Raw genomic sequence first — 14,902 nt, 5'->3', positions numbered from 1 at the left:
TTCTTGGGGCCACCTTTGACTGGGCTTTTAGAATTAAGTCTGTTTTTATTGCTCATTTGTCTCCTGAGCTCTTCTAAGGACTATTTTCTAAGATTATTTTACATTGAGATTCACTAATTATAGGGTAAAGCACTAATCTGCACTCCTCCCCCATGGCTGAAACATATACACACACATGCACACACACAATTATTTACCAGACAAGATGGGTCATGAGTCCTTAGACAGGTCAGTAACCCAAGATAGTGATGGTCTATATTCTCCCCTCCCCATCTTTTGAAATATACACAGGAACATTGCTAATGTGGCAGAGACTGCTAACTACCCCCCCATATCTGAGCATATAACCATCACAAATAAATACCAGGAGCATCTGGCTGGTTCAGTTGGTACAGCATGAGACTCTTGGTCTTGGGTTCATGAGTTTAAGCCCCAAATTGGGGATGGGGCCTATTTAATAAATAAATAAATAGACAGGTAAATAGATAGACTGCTAAATTTCCTAGCCTCCTTTCCAGCTATGCAGCTAAGTTTTGGTCAATGAGATATAAGTACAATGGTATATCCAACTTCTAGAAAGTATCCTTAAAGGGAAAAGGTATGCCTTCTTCTTTTCTCCCTTATTTGTGCTAGCTACAAAGCACTTTTGGGGATGTGATAATTAGAGTTAGAGCAGCCATCTTAAGACATGAGAGGGGGAAGCCACACTGAGGATGGCAGATGAAGTGGCCCAACTTCCAAGATGGCCTCCAGTGACTCTTAAATTCTGGTATTCATGTCCTTGCTTAGTTTTGTCCCATGCTAAATAGGGCTGACTTGTGTAACCAGTAGAATGTTGCAGAAATGACAGTGTGACTTCTTCTTCTTTTTTTTTTTTAAAGATTTTATTTATTCATTAGAGACAGAGAGAGAGAGAGAGAGAGAGAGACAGAGACACAGGCAGAGGGAGAAGCAGGCTCCATGCCAGGAGCCTGATGTGGGACTCGATCCTGGGACTCCAGGACCACGCCCTAGGCCAAAGGCAGGCGCTAAACCACTGAGCCACCCAGGGATCCCCAACAGTGTGACTTCTGAAACTACATCATAAAAGACATTGCAGCTTCTGTCGTCTTCTTCTTCTTCTTCTTTCTTCTTCTTCTTCTTCTTCTTCTTCTTCTTCTTCTTCTTCTTCTTCTTCTTCTTCTTCTTCTTCTTTTTAAAGATTTATTTATTTATTTGAGAGAGAGAGAGAGAGGGTAAGTAGGGTGGGGGATAGGAACGGCAAAGGGAGAGGGAGAGAGAAGCTTTAGTAGGCTCTGAGGTCAGTGCTGAGTCCAACTTGGAGCTCTATCCCACAACCCCCAGATCACGACCTGAGCCAAAACCAAGAGTTGGACACTTAACTCACTATACCACACAGGCACCCCTGTCTCACTTCTTTTTGAATCACTTGCTCTACATGTGTAGAAGCCAGCTGCCAGGTTGTAAGCACACTCAAGTAACTCTATGGAAGATGACTGGTGGTGAGAAATGGGAGCCTTATTGTCACCAGCTGGAACCAACTTGTAAGCAGTATTGCAGTCCCAGTTAAGGCTTCAAATGACCAGGGCTCCATCTGACACCCTGACTGCAATCTCATGAGATAGCTCAATCCAGAAGCACCCAGATAAGTCACTCCTGAATTCCTGATGCACAGAAAGTGTGAAATAATGAATGTTTATTGTTGTTTTAAGCCAATGAGTTTTGAAGTGATTTGTTATGGAACAATAGAGGAGAGCAATAAAAGAGAAGGAGCCTTAGCCTCTGAAATTGTGGAGGGTCACAGCAACCTTGACCCTTAATCTACCTCAGACTTTTTTTTTTTTTTTAAGATTTATTTATTTGAGGGATCCCTGGGTGGTGCAGCAGTTTAGCACCTGCCTTTGGCCCAGGGCGCGATCCTGGAGACCCGGGATCAAGTCCCACGTCGGGCTCCTGGTGCATGGAGCCTGCTTCTCCCTCTGCCTGTGTCTCTGCCTGTATCTCTCTTTCTCTCACTGTGACTATCATAAATAAAAAAAAAAAAAAAAAAAAAGATTTATTTATTTGAGAGAGAGAGAGTGCACAAGGTGGAGGAGGGGCAAAGGGAGGGGGACAAGCAGACTTTCCACTGAGCCAGGAGCTGGACATAGGGCTCGATCCCAGAACCCTGGGATAATGACTGAGCCAAAACCCAGAATCAAACACTTGACCCATTGAGCCACTCCAGTGTCTCTCTCTCTTTTTAAAATTTTTTAAAATTTATTTTATATTTTTTAAAGATTTTATTTATTTACTCATGACAGGAGAGAGAGAGAGAGAGAGAGAGAGAGAGAGACAGGCAGAGGGAGAAGCAGGCTCCATGCAGGGAGCCCTACGTGGGACTTGATCCTGGGCTGAAGGCAGGTGCTAAACCGCTGAGTCACCCGGGCTGCCCTCTCTTTTTTAAAAAGAAAAATAAACTTCTCTTATTTTTACAACTATTATCTTGAGTATTCTGCTGCTCCTACTCTTGTTTTGGCACCTTTCAGGAGATCCAGGCTCTACCCCATCTTGAGGAATCTCACTTAACATTTTGGTTGACTCTACCTGGCACAGAGAGATACCGTCTTCATATGGGTGTCCCTGAGATATCTAGGAGGTTCAAAAGGATAGGTAAATAAGCACTTTGGAGAGTTCCAAGCTGCTCTACCAACTGAAGATAGCACTCTTGCTAGGTCAGGCTGATTCTGGTTGGAGTGAGCCTACCTCAGCATTTATAGGTGTTCCTTTCATAGTCCAGCTTTCAGGTGTGCATCTCAGGTGGGCTAGTGGGAAAATCCTAAGCAGCGACAAGATGTACTGCTCAGGTCCAGTCAGCCATGGCACAGGACTGAGGGATGGCAGTCCTGCTAGTCTTTTCTTTTTTACTAAAGCACTCCTTCTTGGTGCCCTGGTTGCAAGAGGAGAGCCAGTCCTCTGAGGCTTACTCTCTACCCGACATCCTGCTTCATCACAGACTATGACATCCAAGTGGACTAACCAGCCAACACAATTCCTGACTTCCAGCATCACGATTCCTGAACCTGCTTACTGTTCCTCGCCTTCTTCTACTTGGCTCTTGCCACACAGTGGGATAGATTCTCTCTGAAATCTTAGCCTCCTGAATTCTACCAGAGGCTTTGATCCCCTACTTGTTAGATATTTCCAGTCCTCTCTCCACTTCTGCTCTTATATTTTCTTTTTTTAAATTTTTTATTATTTTTTTATGACAGTCACACACAGAGAGCGAGAGAGAGGCAGAGACACAGGCAGAGGGAGAAGCAGGCTCCATGCACCGGGAGCCCAACATGGGACTCAATCCCGGGTCTCCAGGATCGCGCCCTGGGCCAAAGGCAGGCGCCAAACCACTGCGCCACCCAGGGATCCCCACTTCTGCTCTTAGACTTTAACAAAAACCTTCTGTCCCTGGAAGCCTCAATTGTTTCCCCAGCCTAGCCCCATCAGAACCATCTGAACAATGAAGAATCTTCTTAAGCTCTGTAATAATTAGGGAAATGTTAGATGATGTAACAAAGAAATCCCAAACTGTATACTGACTCAGACAATATAGTTGGTTTCTTGCTTACATTAAACCCAAACAGGAGTTCCTGTTTGGTTAGTGTCTCTCCTCTAAGTGATGAGTCAGGGACAAGGAACCTTCTACCTTGTGGCTCTGCCATCTCCAACATGTGGTTTCCAAGAGGATCTTAATTTGGAAGCAGGAGAAAGGAAAGGTGGAGATGGTATATCTGCTACTTAAATATCTTGGGCTGCAAAGGACACATGTCTTCCCTGATCAACATTCTATTGGCAAGAATAAGTCACTTGACTCTTCTGAGATGCAACAGATGTGAGGGGAGGGTGTGTGTTGAAAAATGTCATCTCTGCCAGGAGACTCCTTCCTACCCTCAATTTTATTCTATAGAAAGACAGAGGGTGACAGTTTTTTGGCAAATAGCTAGCTGTCTCTGCTCCATACCTCTTACTTTCTTCTGCCTCAACCTTCTAGCAAGACCACCAGCCCAGGCAATAGAGGCCAGCCTAGCCTTCTTGGCTTTTAGGTCCTATAGAAAATCCTGAGGGGGACAGATCTGTGCCAATGCAGATGTATCACCTCCAAGCCAGCAGGGCCCCTGTGTTGCTAGGCCTGGATCAGATTCTCTCCTATTTCCCATAAGGAGGCTTTGCCCTGTCCCCTCCTCTCACCTTCCTTCTCATCAGGGGAGGATTTCGGGCCAAAGGTGGCCCCTCCACTTCTTTACCTGCTCTCTCCTCCCTGCCACAGTCTTATAAATCTGTGTGTATCCATGGTCATTCTAGCTTCACAGCCCGAACTACTCCCTAGGTTTCAGACTTACATATCCACCTTCCCCCTGGATGCTTCCACTCGGATGCACATATATATATATATATATATTTTAAGATTTCATTTATTCATTCATGAGAGACACAGAGAGAGAGGCAGAGACCCAGGCAGAGGGAGAAGCAGGCTCCACACAGGGAGCCCAATGTGGGACTCGATCCTGGATCTCCAGGATCAGGCCCTGGGCCAAAGGCGGCGCTAAACCGCCGAGCCACCAGAGCTGCCCTTTTTCTAGGGTTTATTTATTTATTTTTTAAAGATTTTATCGGATGCACATAGATCTTTCATATTCAACATGTCTCAGACTGAATCATTTCACCCAGCCACTCCCCCACTACTTGCTTCTCTTCCTGTGGTTTCTCTCTCCTAGGGTGGTACCACTCTCCCCACACAGTCACCATTGCTAATAACCTGAGGATCGTTGTTGTCTCACTTCTCAGGTTAAATCTTGGCCCAACTATTTCCTGAATCAGTTCCGTATACTCCTTTCCTCAGGTCATTGCTTCTTGTTTGGATGCATATAACTATCTCCTGAAGGGTCCTTAGGCCTCTACTCTGTTCCCTTCAAATCTGTGCTCCATGGGCAGAGTAACTGATCTACAGTACAAATCTGACCGTAACACTCACTTTCTTTTTTTTTTTTTTTTAAGATTTTATTTATTTATTCATGAGAGACACAAAGAGAGAAGCAGAGACACAGGCGGAGGAAGAACCAGGCTCCCTGTGGGGAGCCCGATGTGGGACTCTATCCCAGGACTCTGGGATTACAACCTGAGCCAAAGGCAGATGCTCAACCACTGAGTCACCCAGGTGCCCCAACAGTCACTTTCTTAAGCATAGAATTCCCTCTGAGGCCCCCAAGTCCCCACATGACTGGCCCAACTGCCCACTTCAGCCAGTCCCATGCTTCCCTCAATACTACAGCAACACCCAACTTTACTCTTTACATGCTCTGAAGATCCTTGAAGCCACTGGGGTCATAGGTGGGTGCTCTGCCTGGATGCTGCTGGAATATCCTCTGTCTGTGCTTATTACACCCTTCATAAAGCTTTTTGTATGTCTGCCTCCCAGTACCATAAGGGCAAGAGCTAACTCTTTATCTCAGAATCTCAGTGCCTAGGACAGTGCTTATCATACAGCAGGTACTCAATTCATGCTCATGAATGAAGATTCTGAGAAGGTACCTGTTGAAGGTATGGAAAACACTCATTTAGATATGCTTGCCTTGCTCTGAATGAACATTTCCTTCTCAGGAGAGCCAAAGTGTGTGTGTGTGTGTGTGTGTGTGTGTGTGTGTGTATTTATCTGTGAAATCTGATCCTTTGCCTGAGAGCCTCTCCATCAATTAATCATGATTGGCCATTTGCACAAAACCTCTTCTCCCAAAGCACTTTGCACAGAGGGGGCGAGCTCTCCATCCTGCCAGAGCTGTGGGCTCATTTCCCACCACATGACTGGCCTTGGCAGTAGACTCATACCCATGCCTCTCACTGGAACCCCATAGCATCCCTAGGAGGCAAGCCAGAAAGGAGCATTGCCCCCCCCCCCCCAATTTTTAAAATAAGAAAACTTGTTCATGGGCACTTGGCTGGCTCAGTCAGAAGAGTATGTGACTCTTGGTCTCAGGGTCATGAGCTCAAGCCCCACATTAGGTGTAGAGATTACTAAAAAAATAAACAGGGAAAAAAAGAAAAAGAAAACTTGTTCATAGGAGGTGAGGTGATGGTCCAAGGGTGCAAAGTGAGTCAGGTATTTGTTCTTTCCTACTGTATCGTGGACAATTCTGCCCTTTGCCCTTTGGGGCTGCTGAAATACTCTGTAGTGCCACAGACCATGAGCTCTGTGGGAAATTGCCTCAGACAGGGAGGATTGAGATATTACCCCTGCCCATCAGTCATAATACATCTTACATGTCAGCTGTTCTCTTAGGTAGGGAACAGGCACCCACCCAAGCTGACTCAAACAATAAAGGAGGACTCAGAATCCAAATGCACAAAGTCATCCTAGGAACTAGACAAGCACTTTGTCTCTTGTGCTGGACCACAAGTCTTTCCTCTCTGTATTTCTTTCTTTTTTTTTTAAGATTTTATTTATTTATTCATGATAGACATAGAGAAAGAGAGAGGCAGAGACAGAGGCAGAGGGAGAAGCAGGCTCCACGCCAGGAGCGCGACGCGGGACTTGATCCCGGGACTCCAGGACCACGCCCCAGGCCAAAGGCAGGCGCTGAACCGCTGAGCCACCCAGGGATTCCCCGCTCTCTGTATTTCTAATCTGATCCCTTTTCATAAAACCTTAAGCATTGTTTTTACAAGGCCCCAAGTGACTGTCAGCCCTGAGTTGGCCTGGCTCACAACTGCAGGACCCACCACCACAAAAGCAGAGTCAGAGCCTTAGGAGCACTTGGCTGGCTCAGCCCAGGCAATAGTTGTTTCTCCCAGGTTGGCCTTCCAGCTTCCAGCTTCATCACCTGGAACATGGGCGAAGGAGTTGGGCAATCTGGTAGTGGGTAGCAGAGGTAGTGGGTAGAGGAAATCCTAGGAGGGATATAGGTAGGGAGCCAATTACAAGTGGAGGGAACAATTGTGAGATGTTGAGATTGAGTGGGTGTCCTGAGTAACCAACCCACTTAGGTTCTCTCTGCCTTCTGCTGTCTTTGACTAGATACCTCTCAACTCTAAAGATGGAAGTTAAGTTGTAGAAGCTTGACAGGAATGCAAGCAATTCCCGTTCACTGAAACACAGACTGCTTGGTGGAGTACAACTGACTATTGCCTTGTGGGTATTGACCAGTTTCGAATCCATTTCTAAAATCACATCAGCATTCCTTATCTGACTATCTATGGGTAATACTTTGAGTTCTCTTTTGAATTGGTTGTAATATTTTAGTGCTTCTCTCATTAATTGATGAATTAAAATAAATCTTCAACACATGTTAATTTTATATCTGAGGAGAATCATGATTGTATCCACTTTTAAAATGTATCATGGGGGACGCCTGGGTGGCTCAGCGGTTGAGCGTCTGCCTTTGGCTCAGGGCATGATCCTAGGGTTCTGGGATCAAGTCCCACATTGGGTTCCCTGCATGGAGCCTACTTCTCCCTCTGCCTATGTCTCTGCCTCTCTCTCTCTCTCTGTGTCTCTATGAATAAATAAATAAAATCTTAAAAAAAAAAAGTATCATGAAGGGGCAGAGTCTGGCTGGCTTGGTGAGGTAGAGTGTGTGGCTCTTGATTTTAAGGTCCTGAGTTTCAGTCCCATGTTAAAAGAATTTCAGTGGAAGTTGTCCTGGCAAAAATTTAAGGGCCATTTTTTCCTTTTTCTTTTTTTATTATTATCTTTATTCTTCTTATTTCTTTATATTTTTTAAAAGATTTTTAAATTTATTTACTTAGAGATTGAGAGAGATTGAGCATGAGTAGAAGCAGATTCCTCACTGATCAGGGAGCACAATGTGGGGCTCAATCCCAGGACCCCAAGATCATGATCTGAGGTGGAGTCAGACACCTAACCGACTCTACTGAGCCGCCTAGGCACCTCTCTATTGTTTGGACTTTTCAGACAATAAAAAAAAATTGCAAACCTAATATATGTTAAATTCTAAAGGAAAAAGCAAACTAAATAGTGCAAAATTACATTTTGGCATACTACTACAAGCCAGCCATGGGTAGGCAGAGGTAGTTGTTAGGACATGCTGCCTGCCCCTCAGGGAAGAGCATGAGGTTCAGGCTCCATCCATAGGCCAAAGTGTTCCAGGCACCCACAACAGTCACCTTGTGTCAGGAGCTGCCCAGGTGAGCAGACTTCCTCATTGTTCAATACATGCTGCATCTCCTCCCTCCTGCCCCTTGGCAGCCCAACCCTGGAACACTGATGGAAGCTCATGCCAGAATGGGATTTCTTCCTCCTGCCTTTCCTCCCCTAACAACCTGAGAGGTATCCTGCCCTCCCTAGCTTACAGCTGAAAGGGAGAATCACTGCCAAATCTCTGCTTCCACAACAATGCACTTCTGAGAAGAGGACATAGAATTTCTGTCAACTGAATCCTGTTTTCCTCCTGACTTACATGATGGTCTAGATATGCTCTGGCTTCCATTGCTGTGGGTGGTTCATCCACTGTCAATGGTCCCAACACTTCATATTTTTCTATCTTCATGAAACCAACCTATAAACTGGGATTTATTTAAGTACAATCTCTGGGATGTCTGAGTGGCTCAGCGGTTTAGTGTCTGTCTTCGGCCCAGGGAGTGATGCTGGAGTCCTGGGATGGAGTCCCACATCAGGCTCCCTGCATGGAGCCTGCTTCTCCCTCTGCCTGTGTCTCTGCCCCCCTCTCTGTGTGTCTCTCATGAATAAATAAATAAAATCTTTTTTTTTTTAAGTACAATCTCTTATAAAAGCAAAACCTTCCTTCTAGGAATCCTTCTGTCAATCAAACCTGGACATTTGTCTCTGCTGTTTTCTAAGCATATATGTATGGTAGGGGAGACAATATCCACAGGCAGTGGGACCATGTCTCAACCCCAGGAGGCCCCCTGACCTTTGGCATAAGTACCTGTAGTCCCTTGCATTTATCACATCAGCACAGGAGTGCTTCCTTAATGAACTCTGGCCTAGAAGGACCAAGGACAAAGGAAGGCATGAGCCCTGTGCCTCCCATTACTTGCTGGACACTCAACTGGCCTGACAAGGGCTGGCCTTTCTCACTTTTACCCACTAAGCATGAAGCCACAGCCACCCCTGAATCCAGGGTAGTATGCTCCAGGTGCTCCAGAAAGCTTCCCAAGGAGCTTACCACTGTTGTACAGAGGGAGTCTTACCTTTATTGCCTCTACTTGAGAATGTTTGAGCCTGGACTCCCAGTGTTGTCTGACTACATCCCTTTCTCCCTTAAGTCCTTCAGTGGCTCCCTATTGCTTGCATGATCAAGTCTAAGCTTGGCTTTTTTTTTTTTTTTAAGATTTATTTATTTATTCATCACACACACACACACACACACAGAGGCAGAGACATAGGCAGAGGGAGAAGCAGGCTTCCTGCAAGGAGCCTGATGTGGGACTCGATCCCAGGACTCTGGGAACACGACCTGAGCCAAAGGCAGATGCTCAACCACTGTGCCACCCAGGCATCCCTAAGCTTGGCCTTCAAGTCCCTTGCTTCCCAATATGGCTCCAACTATATTTCTGGCATCCTCTCCCTATACCATGTACTTAAATGTCCAACCCCTCATTCACTTCATGCATACTAGAGTCCAACTTTCATTTAAGTCTAAAGGTAGTTTCCAAGTTCTCTTAGCTGCTCAGAATGCCTCATTTCCATGACAGCCTCTCTCTTATTAATTGATGTCATCAGAATTGCATTACTATAGCTGCAGACGAAAGCATGCTAGTGCCTGTTCTAATGCAGTGCCTTATTCTGGTGTTCACATCACCTCCATGGCTGCACCTGGGTGAACATCACACAGACCACTTTTCAGAATGGCTCTCTCCACAGGAGCAGCTGCAGATTCCTCCCATCTCCTAAAAGCTCACTGCTGTGGAGCTGAGGCAGTTGTATTAGGACACATCACAGCATCTCGCTGCCAAAGTGACAGCTACAATTATGTTTTGGCTGACAGCTGGAGATGAGAGAATGTACAAACAGCCAAAACCACATGAGCCTTCATGAGTCAGCAGTTTGTAATGCATGTCCAGCTGGTAGGTGAGGTGGGGAACCTGCTGGCTACAGACCTCACATTATTGCCAGGAACCCTCAGGAGAGATCCTCTACTAGATGGTGATAGTTAATGCCTTCAAGGGCTACCCCAGGACCCAGAAGGGCAAGAGAGTAGGGTGATCAAGCACAGGTATAGTCTAACCTCAAGGGATAGGCACCTGATTCCCAGGCAAGGGAGGGAGCAGGCAGTGCAAGAGGACAAACTTCCCAGTGGTGAAATCATTCTTGCTAAGCTGGCTGATGAGAGGTATATTCATAATGGGTAGAGGGTTCCTGTCGAGACATCAAGGGTACCACCTCCATAAAGGAGCCTCAGTGCCTTATAGGAGTGGGGTCAGGAGAGGGGCCAAGACACCATAGCAAAACCCAACACGGCAGCAGGGGCTGCAGCTTCCACATGCTGGGCACTCTGCTGACCCCTCTGCATACATTTCTTCTTTTCATCTTCCTCACAATCCAGTGAGGTAGGTTCTGTTACTATCTCCATCTTCCCAGTGAGGAAACTGAGTCTTGGTGGAATGTGATGGAGGCCAAGTAGCCAGCAATTATGGAGATGGAATTTGAGCTCAAACCGTCTGGCTCCAGAGATTGCCTGGTTTATGCCTCATTATCCTGGTTGGGTCCTTTCAATTCTGTCTTGGTTGCAGGAAGCTGAGATCCCTGGTGCATTCCACGCATAGGGTGAGTTGAGTTAGGGCCTCCAAGTAGACTTTGGCCTGAAAGCCAAGACATTACCAAAGGAAAATAACAACAGCTATTTCAGGCAACAGGTGCTGGGCTATGAAATTGGGGGAAAAAATAAAAAAGCTACCAGGATTTCCTCATTGTACCTTTTTGTACGTCCTGCGGAACAAGCATCATCAGGAAGCTGCTCCATGAGAGTGCTGCCTCTAGAGACAGAGGGCAGGAGCAGGAAGTGTCCTTTCTTTCTGCCCCCACAAGCCCTCTGGGGCAGCACCACAGGTGGCCTCCAGAGGCCAGGGCTTGGCTCTGACTCAGCCTGACCTGGGTTCTGGCCAAGGCCTCTGGGAAGGGTGGGCTCAGGCTCTTGGTGTCCTCCAGGGAGTGCTGCTGCCCTTCTCAGGCCCCTGGTTGGAGCAGAACCCACCTATCCTCACTTTCTGTCCACACACATGCAGACAGGGAGGCCGCAGGCTAGCAACTCTGTTCAACAAGCTTCCAAATGGGGCGTCTGAAAGGCGAGTGGGGCTGGGGCACAGAAATGTTTGTATTTCATGTGGCTGCTGCCCATGAATCACCAATTGCATTTTGTGCTCTCAGCTCTGCGAAGGCATCATTTCCAGCAGCCTCACACCGAGCTGGCGAGCTGGCGGCCAGAGCCTCTTAGTGTGGCTATAAATAGCAGATCATCAACTCACCTCTTCTGAGCTCAGCACAGGCTCCTCAGTTCACCGTGTGTCTTCCTGCTGCCTGCATGTCAACGTCACTCAGATTTCCCAGGTGAGGCCTGGCTGAGAGACTCAGGGTATGCTCTGGGGGTGGGGAGTGGGGGTGCAGGGTTTGGGTTTCCAGAGCTGATTGGGGTGACAGTGAGGGCAATGGCAGGCTTTTGAAGAGCTTGACATTTCGGGCGTCATAATTATAATCTCCCGTCTCTGAGCTCCTCTCCAATTAAATACAGCACCAAGGGACTGTCATTTCTTTAGGAGTCCTAGAAATAAAAAGCAAAGGACTCATCAAAAACACACCCAGAGAATGCCACCTGAAATGGGTAACAACAAACTAAAGGTTTCATGCCTTCCTGAGGACTTGTTCCCTAACACTGAATGAAATACTTTATGGCTCTCTGGCTGCTGGAGTGAGACACACTGAATGAAAGGCTTGATGACTCCCTGGCTTGAGAAGTGAGCTTACATATTTTAGTATTACTCCCAGCTTCACAGAATGCTCCCTGTGTGCCAGGCTCTGTGCCCAGCCTCTGCAGGCAGCATCTCATCAAGTCATCCCAATAGCCATACTGCTAGCATCTCGCCTTTCTGCCGCTGAAGAGGCTGGGGCTTCTGCAGTCAAGTGAACGGGGCTGCTGGCTTCCAGAACCCAATCTCTGAACCACCATGCTTTCTGACTTCTGCAGGAGAGGACTGTCGGGGTATCTAAATGTACCCATGTGTGTGTCCACATACTTGGGTGACCAGCAGGATGTGAACTGTAGTCTCCTTTCCCCAACTCCGTGCATTCCATGACTTTAAGTAGGAGCCAGATGCTCAAGTCCCAGGCTCCTTTGGCACTTGAATGTCCCCTAGCACCATCTTCTTCTAAATCTGATCTTCTTCTAGCTCTCTTGTAGGGAAGGCACCAGCCTCCACTTGGCTCTCCAAGCCCAGTTCGATGGTCTTCCTCATGTCTCCTTCCCCTTAAGCCCTGAAACAGGCAGGGCTCAGGTGGGACTCCCTCCTCACCTTCCCCTCCCTAGGGGGAAGCCTCCCTCCAAACTGTTTCCTCCTCTGCCTCCCCACTTTGAGGCCGGTCTCCTTTATTGGTTTGTCACAATAGCTCAGGGCTCCACCCAGGGAATGTCTTAAGAACACAGATTCTTATTCCCTCCCTCCCTTGGTTCAGACCACCTGAAACCAAATCTCAGGGTAGAGGCCCAGATCTGAATTTTTTTAAAAAGCTCTTCCAGTGATTATGCAGCCAGGGTTTTTTTTTTTTTTTTTTTTTTTTTTTTGCAGCCAGGGTTAAGAACCACTTTGTCTAACTGACCGCCTAGATGCTAGCCTCTTCCTGTTCTGAATCCTCCCAACCACAGCTATCAGTTTAATTTTTTTTTAATGAAATCATGGATATGACAGCATTTATTCACTATAAAGAGTGATATCAGGCCACAGTATTATTACAACTTAAGGGTTTTCTTTTCTCTTTTTGCTGCACAAAACAAACTAAATGTTACTTTAATTTTCTTTTCTTTTTTCACTTAAATTTTTTTAAAGCATAGTTTATCTCATGTTACTCTCCTGCTAAAGATCCTTGAGTAGCTCATCCTGCCTACAGGAAAGTATGAAGTCCTTAGTGTGGTATTCAAGGTCCTCTCCATCCTGGTCCTTTCATTCTCCTGTAAACCCTATACTCCACCTACAGAGCTACCTCCCCCTGTGACAGCCTCCTGGCTCTGCTCTCTCCCCTTTGCTTATCTGGACTTAGTGTCAGCTGGGCACAGCAGAACACACCGAAACAACAGTGATCCCTCCTTAAGACTTTGAGCCCTCCAGTAAAAGGAATAAGGAATTATTGCTAAAATGCCCCTCTCAATTCAAGAGCCACGTGTGCGGCTCTCAATGAAGAGAGTTTTGTGTGGCCTGTAGATGAAAGGAGATCCGCCAGCAGATACAACACAATAGCAGTCATGTGTAAACACAGAGAGCAGGGAGCGGTGGGGCTCGTGATTAATTCCAAGGAGAAGGTATTCAGCTTTCTTGCTTTTACTCAAGCTCGGGAGACAGAACAGGTCTGGTAAAGCACTGGGGCCAGGGTCATGTCTCAAAATACCTCTCATGCTTTTTGTCCCCTAGTCCTAGACATAAGCAGAGGGCCACATTTGGATCTTGTTCAAAAGGTCAAGAGTGTTTTACTAATATGATTAGTGTATGTGTGTGTGTGTGTGTGTGTGTGTGTGTTTGGACTTTGAAATCCTTTTCCTATAAAGAATGACCTACCTCCAAGTAAAATAAAAAGTGATTGTGTTGACTGACAGCAAGTGTTATTTCAGAACGGGGTCTGGAAATTGTTCTCCTCAAGTACTTCAGAGTGAAAATGAACCTGAAAGAACTTCTGGGTAAATGAGGCAAAAGAGCCTCTTAGGAATCTCCATCTGCTCCCTCCCAAAACTCTGCTGAAAACACCTACAAAGGAGTAAAAAGAGTTGCAAATGCACAAGGTCCATGAGAACAGGCGAGGAGACAGCAGCAGACAAAGGATGGTGCACATTTTTGGAAGGTGGGAAGCAGAGGAAGGAGTAGTGAGTCACACAGCAGCAGGGGGAGGCTGAAGGCCTGATTCTTGCACATTGGCTCTGGGGGACCGCCAGGGCAGAGCTGCAGGTGGGAGGGTTGCTGAAGGCTGTGAGAGAGCACAGTTCCGGGGGCATTGGGGTCCCACACCTTGCCCATTCCTATAGGTCATCTGAGGTGCTCACTGGGGAGGGTGGGCATAAAGTGCAGAAACTGTAAAGAACAGACAAAAAATCTAGATGCTAAAAGGTCAAATCCCAGCTCCTTTTCCTCACCTTGTTTTCAGAAAACCTGTGGGTCCAGGACAACCCTTATCCCCAGGACAGAGACTACAGAATGCTTTTCTGTAGCAGCTGAGCAAAGTCAAGGGAGAGACCTACACATAAAGACACGATATGGATACAAACTGTCAATGGAAGAGCCAGGTCATGACCATCTATCCTCTACAGGGAAGTCCACTGTTCAACAAGTTCCACCCAAACATGCAGACCAGCAAATCATTGCTTCAAAGCATAAATCTTTATTTATTTATTTATTTATTTTTTATTTATTTATGATAGTCACACACAGAGAGAGAGAGAGAGAGAGAGAGAGAGAGAGGCGCAGAGACACAGGCAGAGGGAGAAGCAGGCTCCACGCACCAGGAGCCCGATATGGGATTCGATCCCGGGTCTCCAGGATCGCGCCCTGGGCCAAAGGCAGGCGCTAAACCGCTGTGCCACCCAGGGATCCCTCAAAGCATAAATCTTAGATATTATCAGACAGCCAAGATCCCCAGACATTTAAGGAAAGTGTCAGACATGAGAAACAGGTATGTGGGGTGGTGAGGAAAGGAAGA

The 14,902-nt window shown here is 46.6% G+C and overlaps 1 long non-coding RNA gene across 2 annotated transcripts; it reads right to left on the bottom strand.

Annotated features, from left to right (window-relative positions):
* Positions 1-2,284: 2,284 nt before the first annotated feature.
* Positions 2,285-14,467, bottom strand: LOC112649826 (uncharacterized). 2 transcript variants are annotated; one of them, XR_007400952.1, is made up of 3 exons: positions 14,340-14,467; positions 11,476-11,768; positions 2,285-10,812 (listed from the first exon to the last, which is right to left on the bottom strand). It is a non-coding gene; the product is annotated as an uncharacterized LOC112649826 (long non-coding RNA). The 2 variants fall into 2 exon arrangements; XR_007400951.1 differs by lacking the exon at positions 14,340-14,467 and adding an exon at positions 12,241-12,705.
* Positions 14,468-14,902: the final 435 nt, after the last annotated feature.

Source organism: Canis lupus, chromosome 11 (assembly GCF_003254725.2).
Source record: "Canis lupus dingo isolate Sandy chromosome 11, ASM325472v2, whole genome shotgun sequence".
Taxonomy (NCBI): domain Eukaryota; kingdom Metazoa; phylum Chordata; class Mammalia; order Carnivora; family Canidae; genus Canis; species Canis lupus.
This window is presented reverse-complemented; position numbering and strand designations above follow the sequence as displayed.